Source organism: Rhipicephalus sanguineus, chromosome 5 (assembly GCF_013339695.2).
Source record: "Rhipicephalus sanguineus isolate Rsan-2018 chromosome 5, BIME_Rsan_1.4, whole genome shotgun sequence".
Taxonomy (NCBI): Eukaryota; Metazoa; Arthropoda; class Arachnida; order Ixodida; family Ixodidae; genus Rhipicephalus; species Rhipicephalus sanguineus.
Genome location: NC_051180.1, coordinates 177,016,598 through 177,026,680, shown reverse-complemented (window position 1 = coordinate 177,026,680; position 10,083 = coordinate 177,016,598).

Below are 10,083 nucleotides of genomic sequence, written 5' to 3'. Positions count from 1 at the left end.
AGTACGAGGTGTAATATCGCAGTAATATTGCGTGGTACAAGCGTACATTGCCACGTCAATATCATAACGACTTGGTGGTTTAAAGACAGCCGCCCATTACAAAAGGCACACAAATTACTGCGCGTATTCCCTTAAGACCACGTAGTGGGTGCATCGCAGCTTCGAAAAAGGTTCTCGCTGCATAATTGCTCCTGGTTTAAAGCATGCTACCCATTACATAAGGCATACACCGTAGTGTGCTATTCTGTTAAACACTCGTAGTGTTCGAAGTGCGCACTAGGGGCAGGATATTGCTATCGCGTTCAACTCTTAAAGGCGAAGCTTAAGCGTCCGCCAATTTTTTATCCTTTTTGTGTGTGTGTGTGTGTTTTTTTACCTATTTTTATCCAAGTCTTCGCCAATGTTTTTCTTTACTTTCCTATATCCTTTCCTCTTGCTCTCCCTCCCATCTTCCTTTATCTCTTCCCTCCTCCCGAAAGAGCAGGCAGGTGTTCTTCCCCTCAAGGTGGCAGTTGCCAGCTTGCTCTCTCCCTCTTTACTCTGTGTCCTTGTGTATCTATGCATGCAATTCAAATAAATAAATATTTTAATTTGCCTAAACCATCAACCCTGCTACGAGTGGATCTGGTGCTGCTGCGTAGTCTTAATTGCACTCATTTTCCGCACTCCATGTCAAAGCTATCCTCTCACCTGGTTTGAAAAACATGTGAGTTGCTCAATATCACTGCCACGGCGTTCAGAACACTGCAGGCATACATAGGCTGGTACTATGCAGATGTAAAATTGAGCGCTCTTAGGTACTATCAAGCGAATCGGAGGCTGCAAATGCCTACTTCAATACACAAAAGAACATCCCTTATCCTCCAAAGTATGCTGCGCAGTCCCGGAACATAAGTCAGTGTGAACCACGTGGTGATGAGCTGCGCTTGTACCTTCCGTGGCTGTTTGCTCCACCTCTCCTGTCCGTCAATGGATTAAAGTGGCATGACCGGTCCTTATTCTTTCTCATAGGGCAGGCGCGTACTACGTGGACTTTGCAGGTGCAGCGAAACAATCCCGCACGTTCACTTCGAGTTCCCTCGTTTTAACCATTAAAGAGCGGCTCTCATAGCAGCACCAGACGAGCTGGACAATCAACCACTCAGAGCAAGCGCTATTCTTTGGGACTGGTCTAAACTGACGTTATAAAGACGTTGCTGCGTTTCCTTGAAGGCACCGGATTCAACGATGCACAGCGACTGTTCATGGGCGAGTGTGTTAGCGTGTGAGTACATTGCCCTAATGTTTTCGTAACGCCTTGATGGACTCTTGTACTCTCACATTCTCTTTCATTCTTTGACTCCCAATGTCCACTTTATACATACAGGGTATCCAGCTGGAAACCTGCTCTGGTTAACCTCCCTTTCTTTTCTTTGCCTTTATCCGTCTCTCTCTCTCTCTCTCTTCATCTCTGCTCACGAAAGTGAGGTAACGCGAGACAGCGAACAAACCTTGTGTCCTCGACACTCGTCGTCACGCCGACTCATTTGCGCCACGAGACACGCAACATAGCCGTAACAGTAGCCGGGCCTCCCTCTAGCCGCTTCATTTAGGGGGCATCGTCAAGTAGAGGCCATCGGCACCGGTTCCGCGAAAGTGGACTGCAACTGCGTCGAGGAAGCGTCCCCTCTCTTCCTGCAAGCGGCCTCAGCTTCGCCGGCCAACGCGCGTCCCCGAGTCACGGTCGCCACGCCGGCCCTCTAGACGCACGCAAGGCCGCTCTGCATCCTCGTTCATCACGGCGTCGTCCCGCGGAAACCAACGAGGAAGAGCAGCCCGTACATACGTGTACCGCGGCTACCCCTCGTCACCGCATCCCCGTGGGTCGGCGTACACGCGCGACTCAACTGTAAAAGAGCACGCTCGGTGCTGTTGCGAGGGGCGCCGCTTTCTCAAACTAGAGCAATTCGTTCGAATACTTCACCAGGGCTCAGGAGCGCTGGCTTCTCCACTTCTTCACCAATACTGTACTGCGCCAGCAGTACTTAAGCATTTCAATTCTGCTTTCTCGGGCGCATGCCCGTACTGTGGGGAGGTGTTTCCTGACACTTATCACATGGTGTTGACATGCCCCTCCAATCCTACCTACCCGCACCACCATCACCCCACTCGAGAGGAATGGGAAGCTGTCCTGCTCGGCTGCTCCGACCTCCAGACCCAACAAGCATTGGTGGCTAGAGCCCGGGCCGACGCGGAAGCTAGAGGTATTCCGGGCTAGTGTCCCCCCTACTGTTTGTGATGACCGGGCCCATCCGACTCGCCCCTTCCACACGTCACAGTGTAAATAGATGAATAAAGGTTCTCCACTACTACTCACCTCACCTCTCGGTAACAGTGAGTACTGTTTAGTTTTCCTCATCGCAAACGTCGTCCTAGTGTAATGTCCCTCTTTGTAGTACGCCCGTTGTGGCTCCGTGGCCACGTCACTCTGCTCGTGGGCCTGACGCTGCTCGTTCCGCTTACTGCCATGATGTCGCGTTTTCACAAAGGCGAAATGCTGTAACGTTTGTGTTCTGCACTTGGGTGCGCCACTTCCATCACGTCCAAATTCACTATGACAACACTGATACCAGGCCTCCACATCGGTATTTTCTTGCCTTTCGTGCCGTTTATAGACGTTAAACTGTACAATTAAATTAAAAGTGTTTCGTGGAATTTCTCTAGCAAACATTTTATTATGAAAGCTAATTATGCAGCGTGCTTATACCAGCGCCCTCGAAAGAGCAGAGAAATGGAAGCGCTTATGTGCGAGACATCTTATGCATACCCGCACAAAATAGGTTTAGACAGTCTATAGACTGTCTAAATCTATTTTTGTAAGGGTACGAACGGTAAAATTGATGTGTTGCTCAAGCGTACCGTCTACTACCTTCTTGTCCCTGTTCACACCATTTCCAAACGCTAGGAAAGGCGGTGAAACATTACCTTCACACTATTTAAGGTGCTTTCGAATCAAACCAAAGTACCATTCAGTACAAGATACCCCGCTGAGTGCAAAGTTCATTTTTGACTCGGGAAAACAGTTTAACTACACATACACACACAGGACACGAATGCTAAATTAGCATCGGTTCACACCCTTTGTCAAAATTGCGCTGTGGTTCGCCTGCCATACAAGATCAACCACTTAAAATTCCGCTTTAGTAGAATGACACAAAACAGTTACAAGAATACTACTTAACTTGTACGTACATACCGCCTTAGCTTGCATCATGGCAGAGTTATTGCAACTACAATTGCAAAATAAACCGCTTGAACTCAGTTTGTATGCTCGTACCTCTTTCATGCCAGACTTGGCACTGATTCTGCATTAGTCATCAACTCTGACGTGTTTCTGACTGATCATCAGTGCACAGCTATACTAATTTTCGAACTCGTCCGCCGCGGTAGTATAGCGGTTACGGTGCTCGGCTGCTGACCCGAAGGTCGCGGGTTCGATCCCGGCCGCGGCGGTCGCATTTTGATGGAGGCGAAATTGTAGAGGCCCGTGTACTTAGGTTTAGGTGCACGTTAAAGAACACCTGATGGTCTAAATTTCCGGAGCCCTCTACTACGGCGTCTCTCATAATCAAATCGTGATTTTGGGACGTAAAACCCCAGATATTATTATTAATTTTCCAACTCTAATAATCACCGCACACGTGACCAGGGCAGGTTTGCATTGGCTCCTTGGAAGCACGAGTTTCAGGCACAGTGATCTGTTAGATTAATCGCAGAGAGGAAGCCTAAATAGACGAGCTGTGATTCTCGGTGACCGCAGTGCAAATAGCTCACCGTTTGCCCGGTGCTGATTTGCAGCAGACAGAAACGTACAACATGCACATTGGCAGCGTTGTTCTTGCGATTGAATAAACCAGTCAACCTTTAATCACTCAGCACTTCTCTGCTGAAATGTTGCAAATAATTAATAATTGTAAGGGTTTCACGTTCCAAAACCATCATACGATTATGAGGAGCGCCGTAGTGGAGGGCTTTCACGTGCACCTAAATCTATAAATGTTGCAATGCACGAGAGGTTTGCAGAGAGTATAGGAACGGTTGACCGCAGTAAGCTTGTTCTCGCGTGCATATTTTCACTGGGAAAAGAGTAACAAACGGAATATAATAAACGGAATAGAATAATTTGACCGACATCGCTATAGTGATGTGCACACTCGGTACTTTTCGAAGCTTCATAAAAGTCTTCCTTTCGTTATCTGTTCCCTCGAAGTTTCCGGTTAAGGAGCACTGGCGCGTAATAATCGACACGCACTGCAGACGTTCGACAAGCACGCGAATGCACGACACACTTGAAGTGCTGCGGACGCCACCGCAATACCGAGGACCAGCGAAAAGACTGACCACACGCGCCCACATTTGACCACAATGACGAAAGCCCACGTGCAGCGAGATAGCAAAGCATAGCGCTGTTCTGCTGCCGTCATCGCGAGTGTATTCACGGGAAACAAAGCTAAGCGCTTCCGCACTCACTCAGCAGATACCGGAAGCCACCCGAGCGTTGAGGGCGTCGAGAAAACCAATAGCCTCGTTTCTCCAGCAGTCTCCGCCGGAGGAGACCCCCGAGGACCTCTCTGCTTTGTTTGCAAGACGGTTTTTCGCCGCCCGCCTACGAGCACAACTTCCTGGTCCTTATCCCAGTCACGAATGATCCGGTAGGGCCCCGCTATGTGGGTTATGCAATCACTTTCTGCCGGCTTACGCAGCTCCTAGGTTCTTCACCGGGTAACTGACAATTCCACCGCATACGCCTCAGGGTGACTGAGCGCAAGTATTTGAACGGGGCATGTTAAACTCACTGTACCAACAAAAGGTCTCGAAATACCAGGCCCAAAGGCAATTTTTTTAAAAATGCATAGAAGATAGAAAGAAGAGTGAATTTCTATAAGCCACCGGCTAGTCTTCTTTATACTGGTGGCACGTGGAATTTCCTTCTGAAGGTGAAAAACCACCGAACAAACAACTTTCTTCGTCTCACTGCTGCTTTTTTCTTCGTTTCTTTTTCTTTGAACGCGTTCGTGTCCGGGAGGAGAGCTGGGTGGTTTCTGAGGAAAGCGCAACAACACCAGCAGCAGCGACAAGGCCCACCGCAATCGGCTCACTCGTCGAATTGCTTCCCGGCGTGGAGGATCACCAAAGCGTGCAGTATTGTTCACCGAAACACTTCCGCAGCGACCAACTGCGCGCGTGCTTATTTTTAGGACAGAACGGCGCAGTGGCTTCGCAATTCTTGCCCTACGGTTCGTCTCTGTTTTCCGGGAAGAAAAAGAAAAGCCAAAGAAAAAAAAACAGATGCCGAGTCTCGGCAAACAACGGGCACTGTTCGAGCAGTGCCGAGCTTGCACTGTCACGGAACAGCCTCGGCCATACAAAGAAAACACTTTAGACAACGCGAAGGACGAAGCCGCTGTATGTGCAGTGGCGATGCAATAAAAACTCCTTATAATAATGTTCATTCTAACGCAAGTGAACGGATTGTGCGTTGTCAGATAAAGTTACGCTTCATAATAATAATAACAATAATAATAATAATAATAATAATAATAATAATATAATAATAATAATAATAATAATAATAATAATAATAATAATAATAATAATAATAATAATTTTTGGCGATTGACGTCCCAAAACCACGATATGATTATGAGAGACGCCGTAGTGGAGGGCTCCGGAAACTTCTACCTCATTGGGTTCTTTAACGTGCACCTAAATCTCAGCTCACAGGCCTCTAGCTAGCATTTTGCCTCCATCTAGTTGCGCCCGTCACGGCCGAGAATCGACCCCACGACTTTCGGGTCAGCAATCGACCACCATAACCACAGACCACCGCAACCGGTACAGTGACATTTCCATCTTCATCGGGTTTAAGTCGATATACGACGATCCTTAAATGAAGTGGATCATAATGCTTAGCTGGTGGGTACTTCATCACTGGTGCTTTGGTGTGAAACACAATTAATGATGTTACTGAACGATATGTAGAGCAGAAGCATGACGCGTACCCGAGTTCATTCCTTATGCACAGTAGTGTGCTGTCGTTTCGGTATATCGTTTACAGGGTATTTACACCTTACATGCATTAACCAACAAACCTAGCAACAAGTTGTGGGTCAACTGGTGTTAAATATAACAGACAGAGGTATCAATTTGTATCATAAACATCGATGTCAATATGTACTTTATATGTAGGCGATGGTTGTTCATGTGTTTTGCGCACTCGTAGGCCAAATTATGCTGCATCACGGTGTGTAGGACACTGTAGCAATGGCATTGTACTCGTTGAGCAAGAGCGTCTCGATAAACACGACCTACTCACAGAGTCGGTGCTTCTGTCGAATATTCCGTACGTCAGCCTTGTACTCGATTGGCGGGCCGTCTCGATTTCTGCGCAGCCTGGCTCCCTCGCCGTCCTTGCATTGTTCGCTGAGTAAAGTCCTTCGGAAATCAAAAGCACGAAGCACGGGCATTTGGAGAGCACCGTTCGCTGCGTTGCTTCCCCATGCTGGAGCTGCATCTGCCTCGCGCATCAGCGGTTAAGCTAGGAGACACAGGAGCGTCAATTATACGGCTGAGCTGCCACTTAATTTCTAGAAAGGGGCGCGTAATGGGAAGTTTTCAAATTTGACACAGATAGCTACCAGACTTAATGTGCTTCGCCGTTAAGCATACCGAACATCGCGAAGCATCTGAAACGTACTATTCTTAGCAAATGAAAATTATCGTCCTCATCTTCGACAATACCATGTTCTGGAAATCAAGCCGTTCAGGCTTAGCTGCATTCCTCTCCACGTTAGGAAAGAAGGCTAGCTGTGGATTCTTATCGAAACATGTCGATCGTTTCTCTTGATCGCATATGTGGTAACAAAACGAATCCGCTACATATTCGCGTTCAAATCGTACGTTGATGTATAGCAAACTATCGCTTTAGTTTGCCACCTTAATAAAAACAACTAAAAAAAAAGCGGGGAAGCTCGTTCCACATAAGAATAGGGAGCTTAATGGCAATTAAAAATTTAAAAAATGAGGAGAACTACCTTAAAGATACTTCATTCAGAAAAGCCAATTTTATTTTATTATATATGCAAAAGGAGGGTAAGCAAGTGCATAAATAGTGCGTTTTTACGTCGCGCATTTTTATATTTGTATGGTGAAAGCCGAACTGTACCGAATGGGAACCGGATTTGTCGCCTGCATTGACCATTTCTGTTAATTTCATTTCACTTAAGGTTAAGCCGATGTAAAAAATAGTAATTTTTATGAAGGAAATGTTTTAGAAGTTTCGATACGGAAAGGGTTACTGGTTGATTGGGCGGCATCGTCCTGGTTTGCATTCATTCCTTTGCAAAGACTGACGTACCGCCGCCGTACCCCTGCACATGCAAAGCTAACACAATGACGGTAAAAATTTAACGGCGCAGCACAGGCAGTTGTCACTGGCGTACTTCGTAGTCATTGCTCCAGTGAGTTGAAACTTGGTAAGAGCCTTCAGAAAAGCACCCTTTGCCTTTGTCCGTTAGTCCCAACAAATTTATATTAGATGACATTTTGCTTTTATAGGCGACATCACCGAGCTATTTGTTCCAACAGATTTTCGTAAGCCAGTACAGCAAACACCGGGGTATTGCCATTAATTAGGAGGTTTACCCGAAAAAAATGCATCATAAGCCCGCATTTTATTTCAGCAAAAGCAGCCAATAATATGCAGGAGATACGACAAATTGCCATGAAAGCCTAATTACTGGGGTTCTAACCTTGGTCAATATTTACGACAGATTAAAATAAACTCCCGTTACAGAACCACAGAAGACCTGCACAATGAAGAAGATATTGGGTTGATGCAAACAAATAAACATTTCTGCGCCCTTCTAGAGACGCTTCGGTGGCTTGTAGACCAGAAACACTATAATTGTAGCTCGGTCATCCAGCAGTCAACTTAAGCGTATATACGTATTTTCCTTCAAACTTTGAAGTTGAGTGACTCCGCAACAATTTCCTCATAATGATGCTCGACCAGTTGAACCTTCCGCGAATCCACGAGTGCAGCTCTTGGCGATATGTTCATTCAAACACTGCAACAAGAAAGGCGGGTGACATCTGTGGGCGGTCCAGAGAGACAAGATCGGGAAGTCGCATTCTCATCACGAGCCACACCATAATAGAATCATGGTGGTGCCGTGGTATGGGAAAGGGTGAGCGCACCGACTCCGGTGCGGCGAGCGTGAGCAGCGGAGCGAGGCCCGCCGAGGAAGAGGAACCTGGCAGCGTCGGCGAGCGATGCAAACACAGCCCGCGGCCGAATCTGGGTCAGTCAGCTGCTGCGGCGCTCTTCCACCGGCGGCGTCTTCGGCCCGTTTCGCTTTCGGCTTCTCACTGGCCGCGCGCGCGGAAGGGAACGCTGCAGCGGCGAAAACGGGCCCGGTCCACCTGGATCGTCAGCGATGCGCTTCGCGGACAAGCACGGTCACTCAGCCGCGGGTGCGCCGCTGCCACCGGGCACCAACCCGCGCCTCGCTCACCGACGAGTCGTGCACGTTGCTACTGACACGCCATTCCTTTCGAGCTGACTTTGACATCCAGCTGTGCGAGGTGCGTCACCAACGGCGAATCAGCAAGGACACCTTCGTTCGAAGACGCCCAGCGGTATCGGCCACGGGGCAATCAACGTTGTGAGAGACAGCGTCTTGGAACTCATTGTTTCGGAGATTCTCTAAACCCTGCTGTTATACTGCCTCCAAATTTCTGCGATAGAACGGAAGAGGCTGTCCATGCTGCAGACGGGACTGTCCAGCTGAAAGGCCTTCCAAATGGCCTGTCACACAGCTGAGGAACTCGGCCGAACACGATTCAACAAGAACCGCTGCGTCTACAGCCGGCACAAAGAATGCTGCGTCGAGCTTTCATATAGATATACGGAGTACTGAAAGCGGGAATACTGTCACCCGAAGTCAGCTGTACCGGACCTACAGCCGTGGAAGGAAGACATCGGCAAAGCTGTTGAATTCGTGCAACATTTGGCGTCTCGCTGCTGTGCTGTCGGTCTCCGCTGACAAGGAGTGTCTTCTTCGTTCGCAGCTCGAGAGCCCGGCTGTGTTGCCCGCTTCTCGTGGTCGTTGTCGCGAGCGAGGCATGGGGGCCATGTGACGGGGCTTCGTTGGTGGCTACGTGTGGCTCTCGAATGTACCAACTCACGTGGTCCAAGAGGGCGCGCGGGCCCCTCAGGCTGGCCCTCATCTTAGGACTTGCGCTTCTGGCTCTCATAGTCGCAGGTAAGGCTCGGTCTTTTTTTTTTCGCTTGCGATTCAAACGTGCACTGTTATATGTCAACACGTTCAGTTTCTTATCTCCGAGCAAGTGAAAATGCTTCCAAATGGCCTACCTTTTCATTCATAAGAACCCGTCATAATGCATAGGTGCAGCCTTTAAATATATCTAACTACGCTATACATAACTGTATTGTCATTTCTATAGGACGTACAGACTCTCAATTCATGTGCACTTGTCTGTCTGTCGCCTGTTTATTTATTTAGAGGGGCTACGACAGGACACCGCTATGAATGTCTTGGACGCTAATGTGGACCACCTAAATTTTTATTATCACAAGCACCTCTAGAAGAATTATTTGTTGGGCTAGTTGGTCGTGCATAACTGGCTGAAACATATTAGCGCACGGAACACAAGGAGACAATCACAAGAAAGAAGACGAAGGCAACCTTACTCACAACTGTTTATTAACAGAAATGGCTGATTCTTTAGCAAAGTCGTCGCTGTTGGCGCCGATTATTCGTGTTTTCTCGCTAGCAGCTTACATCACGATGGCAAGATTTCGCTCACTAACATTCAGAAACAGTTTCTCAGACAGATATCGACTGCTTCTCCACAGTATAAGCGCTTCTTATTTTCCTGGTGCCGCGATCTATCCATGTCAAGAATAATGGAAGTAGCCATAACGAAATTTCGTTGCCGCGTTACCACCCTCAACTTTTACTCACATAGAGCAGGTTTAGCGACTTCCCCACTGTGCCTCTTCTGCAATCAGGAGGAAAC